This window comes from Ranitomeya imitator, chromosome 5 (assembly GCF_032444005.1).
Source record: "Ranitomeya imitator isolate aRanImi1 chromosome 5, aRanImi1.pri, whole genome shotgun sequence".
NCBI lineage: Eukaryota > Metazoa > Chordata > Amphibia > Anura > Dendrobatidae > Ranitomeya > Ranitomeya imitator.
In genome coordinates, this window is record NC_091286.1 from 498,900,813 (window position 1) to 498,912,237 (window position 11,425).

An 11,425-nucleotide genomic window follows, 5' to 3' on the forward strand; every position below is an offset into this window, starting at 1 on the left:
GCCACGCGACCAATCAGAAGCCGCGACGTCATTCCTCAGCTAAAGTCCTAGAATAAGCGCCTTTTAGGACCTGAGGAATGACGTCGCGGCTTCTGATTGGTCGCGTGGCGGTCACATGGGCGGCACGCGACCAATCAGAAGCCGGGACGTCATTCCACAGGTCCTGAAGGCGCGCATTTTGAAGAAAGAAGCCGTGCCGGACGCCGGATCCTCCCGCTGATGTCCAGGGGCCGCCGGAGAGGTGAATATAACAATATTTTTTATTTTAATTCTTTATTTTACACTTTAATATGGATCCCAGGGCCTGAAGGAGAGTTTCCTCTCCTTCAGACCCTGGGATCCATGAGGATACATTCCGATACTTGATGTCCCATTGACTTGTATTGGTATCGGATATCGGTATCGGCGATATCCTATATTTTTCGGGTATCGGCCGATACTATCCGATACCGATACTTTCAAGTATCGGACGGTATCGCTCAACACTAGTTATTACTGTAATCGTACTGACCCGAAGAATAAAACTGCCTGATCAAGCTTACCACACATGGAACGGCATAAACAACACCCCAAAAGAAATTCCTGAATTGCTGTTTTTTTGTTCGCTGTGCCTCACAAAAATCGGAATAGAAAGCGATCAAAAAATGAGATGTGCCCCAAAATGGTACCAATAAAAACATTAGCTTGTCCCACAAAAATATGGAAAAATGATAGTTCTCAAAATGTGGTGATGCAAAAACTATTTTTTACGCTAAAAAGCGTCTTTTGGTGTGTGACAGCAAACAAACATAAAAACCCAATATAAATCTGGTATTGCTGTAATAGAACCGACCAGAAGAATAAAGTCGCCTAATCACTTATACCGCTCGAGGAATGATGTAAGAAATAAATAAAACCAATTATTCACCTATTGTTAATTTTTTCATTGTGCCTCTCAAAAGATCGCAGTAAGGCTCGGCGCACATTTATCCTGCGCTCTGCGTTGAGTTGAGTGCTTACATCGTGGTTTCCATGTAAATCTCTGAAATACATGATTCAGATGGAACCTCTGGCGGAAGATTCCCTATAATGAAGCAGATGGAGGCACTGTGGATGCCATCTGACCTTATGATCCAGCGGTGTCCGTCTTTTTAGGATTGCATAAAAGTGCCATCGGCCACAGTTTTGTGCACTTCTGAAAAGAAGGATACCGCTGAACGGAGGCCAGATGGAGTCAAGAGTAACTCTGCTGCCTCATGATAGTGAATGGATTCCTCAGGGGTTTCATCTGAATTGCATTACTCAGAGATTTAAATGGAAACCCCATAGTAAGTGGTCAGCATAGAGCGTCAAATAAATGCGACCCCAAACGTTATGTAAAATGCTCCCAATAAAAGCTTCAAATCAATCCACAAAAAAGTAAGTCCTCACTCAAATCTGTTATCTGTTAGTGAAAATATAGGGGGCTTCCACATGACTGGTAGCACAAAGGCTCTGGAAAAGCAAAATAGCTCCTCGCCCACCAAAAAAAAAATTCAGCAAATCCTGTGCTCCCAAATACAAATCCCCCTCCCTTCTGAGCCTCACAGTGTGCCTAAACCACATATAGCATCCACGTTTGGCATTTCTGAAGTGATGAGAGCCTGCCTAACTTACGGGTGCATACCTCCAGAAGCACAAGCTGGGCATAACGTACTGATGACTGCAACATACTGGTCACTACAGCGGCAGTTTGCAATTTTCACTTGGCAACATTCATTGATGCTTGTTTTCTGGAAAATTCCATTGAAGTCAAAATCAGCACTACACCTGTAGCTAAATTCTCAAAGGGGTATAATTTCCAAAATGGGGTCACTTGAGGGGGGGATTCTGCTCTTCTAGCAAATAGGAGCTCTGTATATGGAGTCCACAAACTCTTCTAGGAAAATCTGCGCTCCAGGAGGCAAATAACACTCCGTTTCTTCCGAGTCTCTCCGTATGGCTAAGTAGTAATGTACAGCCACATGTGGAGTATTGTCACATTCAGTAGAAATTGTGGGACAAATTTTTGTGCCATTTTTATCCACTTCTGTGAAAATGTAAAATCTGGGGCTAAATCTACAGTTTGATAGTAAAAGTGTAGTTATTTTAACTTTAACCAACTCAGCTATTTATTTTCTTAACACAGAAATTAAGGTGTTAATTAGGGAGACAGTCAGGTATTATTATACAGGGTATCAATGAAGACACACAATATTATCAGTAATGGCAATAACAGTTTAACAATTCAACATCTTATTCTCTATTATATCTAACTATCTCTCAGTATGAACGGTGCTTTAATGTTCTTCTGCTTTGACTTTCATGGACCGCATGCACAACAATGGGTTAGTCATTACAGTAAGTCCTTCAAACATTCTCTATTATTATACTGGCCCTAATCTAGGTCACCGGTACTTCCTGCTATGCCGCAAGCCTTTATTAGCCAGTCCCTTAATACTTCACGTAATCTTCTTGCACTGACCAGCCCCAGTCCCTTAAGAAGCTCTGCCCCGGTCCACAACCTGTACCATATGTCTACACTAGAAGTAATGACCCACTTCATCCATATCTTCTGGTCACCACAGGAGACATTCGGCTCCGTACGATGATCAGGGTTTGACCCTCGGTGCTGGATCTGTGGTATCCAGATATAGGATCTCAACAGGGGAATACTTGGCTTTGGGTCTTAACTGCTGCGGTCTGCATCTGCGGTCTTGACCAGCATAATCTGGACTTCATTGCTTAACCTACGATGTCTGCTGGTCTAAGTCCCCGGCCACTCCATTGTCATTCTTCCTCTGCGTTCCATGGCTCACATGTCCTTCCTCACTCACTTGTTGCTGCCAATTGCTTTCCCACCTTGCCGCTCCACCCTTTTATATTTGGTAACTGCTTTACAGCTACCACCTGACCTGGTGCTCTCTTCAAATTCATTCCCCTTGAACACTTCCTCCATCTTCCAGTTCCACCTTACTCAGCTTGCTCAGTAGATGGTGACAATTGGTCACAAGTGCCGTGGAACTTTGAGGAACTGTATCTTCAACTCTCTACCCCCTTACACAGGCAGAAGCCTTGACAGAACCACTGATCTGTAGTAAAGCTTTATATGACATAACCTTTCCGTGGGCTTGCTATTGGCATAGTGGCGACTTTACAAGCATTATATCTGTATACCTCTTGAAATCTAATATATTGTGCAGTAAGCCATGCATACATTTAAAGCAGAATCCTTAGTTTTGGATTCAAGCCTCAACTTCACAGTAGGATTATATGAGGACAGAGTGTTATGTCCTGTACTGGTAGAAAAACAGTATAGAATCATTTTAGTAATATTTGTGACAATGACATTTACTTCAACTTCATTATCACACAATATAATTCCTTCTGATGAAAGCAGAACATCATCACCTGTTGGCACTTTAAAATTACTCATGATCATTTTTTTCCACTGGAAATATTGCAGGAGTTGAAAAGATTACTGATTAACAGAGCTAAAAACAGGAAAAATGTCTCCTTCAACTAAACTACTAGCAAAATAGTCTCCAGAATTAAACATTAAACTTCTTTCAATATAATATGTAAAGTAGGGCACATGCAACCTGAAGAAAGACTGTTGTCAAGCAGCTCAGTTCTGATATAGTAATAGCGCAATGATTAAACCTACACATATGTTACACAACTGCTAAAATATGAAAATAATTGTTTTTATTATTAATTCAATCTAATAACCAATGTTCAAAAGTTAAAAAAGTTCGAGGGAAAGGAAAAAAAATTTCACAAGAAAAAAATACACATGTTCTGGGGGTGCTAAAATAGTATACAGAATAAATTAGACATGTGACTATAACACAGAGATATGGCTATATAAGAATTACTAAAGTGATCTGTGCTATAGTGAATCAATCAGTAAATAAAAACTATATAGATATAAATATAATCATGTAGCTACAATTGCATATAACTAATAATTATAATGAACATGTTATTGATTATGGTACCAAATATAAAGTGACATGTGCTACAGAGGAAGCCCAAAAATATTTTTATAATATACAAAGCATTACACTAAATAAAGTAACAAATAGAATAAATATAGCCCAGGCAAGATGAACATATCCATAAATCAATTAAACATTGTCATTATCAGTAAAGCATGTCAGTACAAACCCCACCACATGTATATTGTGCCCAATGTGTGTTTTGCCTTATAGCTTTAACGATGGAACAGGTATTTCTAAATCATTATATTTATATATCTATATGGTTATTTATTGATCTGTGGATATGTTCTTCTTGCCTGTGCTATATTTATTTTAGTTATTACTCTATTAAGTGTAGGGGTGGGGTACCTTTTTCCAGCTGGGGACCATTTGGAAATTTCTACCATCATTTGGGGGCCACACAAAAATGATCACCTTTAACCCCTTTACCCCCAAGGGTGGTTTGCACGTTAATGACCGGGCCAATTTTTACAATTCTGACCACTGTCCCTTTATGAGGTTATAACTCTGGAACGCTTCAACAGATCCCAGTGATTCTGACATTGTTTTCTCGTGACATATTGTACTTCATGACAATGGTAAAAATTCTTTGATAGTACCTGCGTTTATTTGTGAAAAAAACGGAAATTTGGCGAAAATTATGAAAATTTCGCAATTTTCCAACTTTGAATTTTTATGCAATTAAATCACAGAGATATGTCACACAAAATACTTAATAAGTAACATTTCTCACATGTCTACTTTACATCAGCACAATTTTGGAACCAAAATTTTTTTTTGTTAGGGAGTTATAAGGGTTAAAAGTTGACCAGCAATTTCTCATTTCTACAACACCATTTATTTTTAGGGACCACATGTCATTTGAAGTCATTTTGAGGGGTCTATATGATAGAATGGTGTCACACTTGGGTATTTTCTAAAAACTACACCCCTCAAGGTGCTCAAAACCATATTCAAGAAGTTTATTAACCCTTCTGGTGCTTCACAGGAATTTTTTGAATGTTTAAATAAAAATGAACATTTAACTTTTTTTCACAAAAATTTAATTCAGCTCCAATTTGTTTTATTTTACCAAGGGTAACAGGAGAAAATGGACCCCAAACATTGTTGTACAATTTGTCCTGAGTACGCCAATACCCCACATGTGGGGGTAAACCACTGTTTGGGTGCATGGCAGAGCTCGGAAGCGAAGGAGCGCCATTTGACTTTTCAATGCAAAATTGACAGGAATTGAGATGGGACGCCATGTTGCGTTTGAAGAGCCACTGATGTGCCTAAACATTGAAACCCCCCACAAGTGACACCATTTTGGAAAGTAGACCCCCTAAGGAACTTATCTAGAGGTGTGGTGAGCACTTTGACCCACCAAGTGCTTCACAGAAGTTTATAATGCAGAGCCGTAAAAATAAAACAAAATTTTTTTCCCACAAAAATTATTTTTTTAGCCCCCAGTTTTGTATTTTCCCAAGGGTAACAGGAGAAATTGGACCCCAAACGTTGTTGTCCTATTTGTCCTGAGTACGCTGATACCCCATATGTTGGGGTAAACCCCTGTTTGGGCACACGGGAGAGCTCGGAAGGGAAGATGCACTGTTTTACTTTTTCAATGTAGAATTGGCTGGAATTGAGATCGGACGCCATGTCGCGTTTGGAGAGCCCCTGATGTGCCTAAACAGTGGAAACCCCCCAATTATAACTGAAACCCTAATCCAAACACACCCCTAACCCTAATTCCAACGGTAACCCTAACCACACCTCTAACCCTGACACACCCCTAACCCTAATCCCAAACCTATTCCCAACTGTAAATGTAATCTAAACCCTAACTGTAACTTTAGCCCCAACCCAAACCCTAACTTTAGCCCCAACCCAAACTGTAGCCCTAACCCTAACCCTAACCCTAGCCCTAACCCTAGCCCTAGCCCTAACCCTAGCCCTAGCCCTAACCCTAGCCCTAACCCTAGCCCTAGCCCTAACCCTAACCCTAACCCTAACCCTAATGGGAAAATGGAAATAAATACATTTTTTTAATTTTTCCCTAACTAAGGGGGTGATGAAGGGGGGTTGATTTACTTTTATAGCGGGTTATTTAGCGGATTTTTATGATTGGCAGCCGTCACACACTGAAAGACGCTTTTTATTGCAAAAAATATATTTTGCGTTACCACATTTTGAGAGCTATAATTTTTCCATATTTTGGTCCACAGAGTCATGTGAGGTCTTGTTTTTTGCGGGACGAGCTGACGTTTTTATTGGTAACATTTTCGGGCACGTGACATTTTTTGATCGCTTTTTATTCCGATTTTTGTGAGGCAGAATGACCAAAAACCAGCTATTCATGAATTTCTTTTGGGGGAGGCGTTTATACCGTTCCGCGTTTGGTAAAATTGATAAATCAGTTTTATTCTTCGGGTCAGTACGATTACAGCGACACCTCATTTATATCATTTTTTTATGTTTTGGCGCTTTTATACGATAAAAACTATTTTATAGAAAAAATAATTATTTTTGCATCGCTTTATTCTCAGGACTATAACTTTTTTTATTTTTTTGCTGATGATGCTGTATGGTGGCTCGTTTTTTGCGGGACAAGATGACGTTTTCAGCGGTACCATGGTTATTTATATCTGTCTTTCTGATCGCGTGTTATTCCACTTTTTGTTCAGCGGTATGATAATAAAGCGTTGTTTTTTGCCTCGTTTTTTTTTTTTTTTTTCTTACGGTGTTTACTGAAGGGGTTAACTAATGGGCCAGTTTTATAGGTCGGGCCGTTACTAAATATATGTACTTTTATTGTTTTGTTTTTTATTTAGATAAAGAAATGTATTTATGGGAATAATATATATATATTTTTTTCATTATTTTGGAATATTTTTTTTTTATTTTTTTACACATTTGAAGAATTTTTTTTTTACTTTTTTACTTTGTCCCAGGGGGGTACATCACAGATCGGTGATTTGACAGTTTGCACAGCACTCTGTCAGATCACCGATCTGAGAGCAGTGCAGGCTGCTTCACAGTGCCTGCTCTAAGCAGGCTCTGTGAAGCCACCTCCCTCCCTGCAGGACCCGGATCCGCGGCCATCTTGGATCCAGGGCTCGAGCAGGCAGGGAGGGAGGTAAGACCCTCGCAGCAACGCGATCACATCGCGTTGCTGCGGGGGGCTCAGGGAAGCCCGCAGGGAGCCCCCTCCCTGCGCGATGCTTCCCTGCACCGCCGGCACATCGCGATCATCTTTGATCGCGGTGTGCCGGGGGTTAATGTGCCGGGGGCGGTCCGTGACCGCTCCTGGCACATAGTGCCGGATGTCAGCTGCGATAGGCAGCTGACACCTGGCCGCGATCGGCAGCGCTCCCCCCGTGAGCGCCGCCGATCGCGCTGGACGTACTATCCCGTCCATGGTCATGGGGGCCCACCCCACCTCGACGGGATAGTACGTCCCATGTCAGAAAGGGGTTAAATTACCCCAGTATATTTAATCAAACAATTAGTTACGGTAACTCACTCTTAATGTGACGGCTTGAGCTGCTTCTGCTGTGATGTTAGGTGATACTGATCATGTTGCTTATCACAGCTGCTTTGTGTCGGCCAGGAGAGTAGTCAACTTTTTGTTATAATAAGTTTTGTAAATCATGTACATCACATAGGAGACATTGGGACTACTGTACATCATATAGGAGACACTGAGACAGCGGTATATACTCCACATAGGAGACAATGGGACTGCTGTATAAGCATCACATAGAAGACACTGTGACTGCTGTCTATACATCATACAGGAGACGCTGGGACAGCTGTATATGCATCACATAGGAGACACTGACTGCTGTCTATACATCATACAGGAGACACTGGGACTGCTGTATCTACATCGCATAGAGAACGCTGAGGCAGCTGTACATGCATCACATAGGAGACGCTGGGACTGCTGTATATTAGTCACAAAATAAATTTGGATAGGGGAGCGAAACAGAAATATAATGCTGGAAGCGATATGTATAAAAAGCAAACGTTTCGGCTCAACCAGAGCCTTATTCATTGAATCGCTGAAAGAACAAAAAAATCATAAATCACCAAATGACAAAATAACAAACTAAAAAATAATACACAAATGTAGTATAGTGATGGTGTACTTATTTGAAAAAAATCCCGTGATCCTAGGAGTAAAAGACAACATATAAACCAATAAACGAATAATATATACATTATATACAGTAATAGGCTCATAGGTAGACTAGTTCTGGCAAATGAAAACAGGAAACATATGGTTACCTTATCCACAAGAAGAAGTGGAGTGAAGTGGAAAGGGTAGATATCCCTCAGTGCCAAGATTACAGCTGCAAAGAATGGCATCATAGTTAGAAAAGAGGTCTAGCCCACTATGTTATAGACTGAGATATAGAGATCAGAGGGAATGGGGTACCTATAGCTGAGGTAAAGGTTATGAGTCCTCAAGGGTGCTGGCCTGCATGCAATATATGTTGTAGCCTATGGGGGGAAGGGGAAAAGGCCAAATAAATCAATGTGTATAGGGACAAATGAAAGGCCGTTTTGGCGCTACTGTGTCCTAGATAGTGTGGAGGCGCACATTACCTGCGGAGTAGTGGATATCAGCGGCGCTCCCGCGCCTTGCTATGGACAGCAGCGTGCCTGCAGCCCCCATGACGCTGTGTTATATGCGGCGAGGAGCGCCGAAACCGGAAGTCCCGGACCGGAAGTGACGTGGCGCTGACTGGCCGGGACACACTGCGCAGGTGCCTGTGTGTATCCTGTCGTCAGGGTAACCCAGAGGAGAGCGGTAGCGCTGTGAGAGCGCTGTGTAGTGGCCACAGGACGCTGCAGTGTGTGACTTAACAGTATGAAATAGGAAGGAGGGCTATATAAAGGGCTGAGTGGAAGTACAACATGGGAAGCTAAGTAAGATGATGAAAGGATAAATCATAAGAGGAAAGAGCTAAGGTACCGGAGTCCCTGATGGATATATATCTATTATCAATAGTGTCCAGAGGATAAGGACATAGTGTGGAGAAGACTAGACCCGGGGTATATGGCTAAGAGGGAACAGGGAAATCCAGAGACAGAAACCAGAGGGTGGAGGGGGAAGAAAGCAAAGGGAGGCGGGGGGGGGGGGGAAAGGGGAGGGAGGGGGGGAAAAGAGGGGTAGGGGTTGGTTGGGGAGGGAAAGAACGGGAGGGGGGGGAAAGGAGTGGGAGGGGGGGAGGGAAAAAAGAGCTATATATGAAACTCACCTACACAGATAGTAGTCTAGCGGGTCTGTAAAAGCAATGGGATAAGAGATTATTCATAGGAGCCAATCTATGTCTCTATTAAGACCTTTAGGGGCTAGAGTGTCTAATTTATGGATCCAATATGTCTCTCTTAACTTGAGTAGTTTTACATGATTGCCACCCCTATGGGGGCGGGGGACATGTTCTATAACCTGGAAGCGGAGTTGAGCCACAGAGTGTCCCGATTTAGAGAAATGTTCTGGTATGGGGAGCCAATTTTTATTACAACGGATGGTCGATTTATGGCTCGCAATGCGATCCCTCACATGTTGGGTAGTCTCCCCCACATAGAGGAGACCACACGGACATTTCACCAGATACACTACAAAATTAGAATTACATGTGTGAAAACCTTTGATGAGAAAAGATTTGCCTGTCCTAGGATGGGTTATACTGTCAGATTTGATGACGTTAGAGCAAGCTGCACAATTGAGACAGGGGAATGTCCCCTGTCGGCGAGTCGTCAGTGTCCTCTGTATTGACAGCATTTTTTATCAAAGGGCCGCAAGGGAGGACAACCAACCGCAGACCCACCAGGAGATCAAGGGGAAAGAATGGCCACCCGCTCACAGGTGAGACACCGGATCTAGTTATTAACATCTTGGACTATCTCCTCTCCCCGGCTGAATTGACTGTCCTACAAAAGGGCTTATCATTCTGCCCCACCCCGGCATGGGACTCCTTCCAACTGGAGAAAGACCTCGAACGTTTTTTTCGGACTATAAGACTGAAAACACATTTTGGGCTATCAGATAATACTAGGGGGGAGGTGACACATGATCCTGTTAATATTGTGACTCCTAAACTCTCTATCACGTCTCTGGGCCTCCGTACACCTAGTAAGTATAATCCTCCACGCGTTTACCATGCAACAGAAACTTTTATTTCACTGGTGGACCGTGAGGTCAAACAATTCTCTCATGAACAACATCTGGGCTTCTATCCTGTCCACTCCAATCTTTCCTTGGTGGAGAAACAGGCTCTCTCATCTCTTCAAAACAATAAAAACATCACAATTAAGCCAGCTGATAAAGGGGGCGCCATAGTGGTGATGAACCACATGGATTATAAGAAGGAAGTCATTAGACAACTGTCCGACTCCAATACCTATGGCATTATCCAAAGGGACCCAGTGACCAACATCACCACTAGAATCAAGAGCGTCCTAAATGATTATCTTGATCGCCACACGATTGACCAAAAAACTGCTTCCTTTCTCATTAATCCCCATCCTATTACACCAGTTTTTTATATCTTACCCAAAATCCACAAGTCCCTCCAAAATCCACCAGGACGACCGATAGTCGCCTCAACTGACTCAGTTTTATCTCCACTCTCGGTTTTCCTTGAAAAAATACTGACACCTCTGGTGAAAAATACCAAATCATACCTCCTGGACACAGGACATTTTTTAAGGATCATACGAAATTTGAGTACTGTACCTACAGAGAGTATCTTAGTGACCTTAGACGTCAACAGTCTATATACCTCGATTACAGACGACAAAGGGGTTGAAGCTACTAAATTTCTTCTCGAATCATCAGATATGTCTGCTGATTCTATACAATTTTGTCTAGACCTACTCGACATAGTACTACGGGAAAATTATTTTCTATTCGAGGACACATTCTATGTCCAGAGATGCGGCACTGCGATGGGCGCGAACGTAGCGCCGGCTTACGCTAATGCCTATATGAATTTCTTTGAAATCAATCATGTCTTTCCTAATGATCTCTTTTCACGATTTGCCTTGGGATATCATCGATATATCGATGATATCTTTTTCATCTGGACAGGTACATCTAATTCTATGCTTGAATTTTTTTCACAATTGAATTCTATCTATCCGGAGTTACAGTTTACACTACACCATAGTATGGAATCAGTCCCATTCTTGGACACACTGGTTGTGAAGGACATTGAAGGTAATCTTTCCACAGACCTTTACTGCAAGCCCACCGACAGTAATAGCCTCTTGCACTACTCAAGTTGCCACCCTAGGACTACGAAAAATAGCCTGCCACGCTCACAATTCGATAGAGTGTCACGTATCGTTTCCAACCCTGAAATTCGCAAAGAAAGACTGGATACCACGGCCCATAAATTCGAACAGAGACACTACCCACCCAAATTACT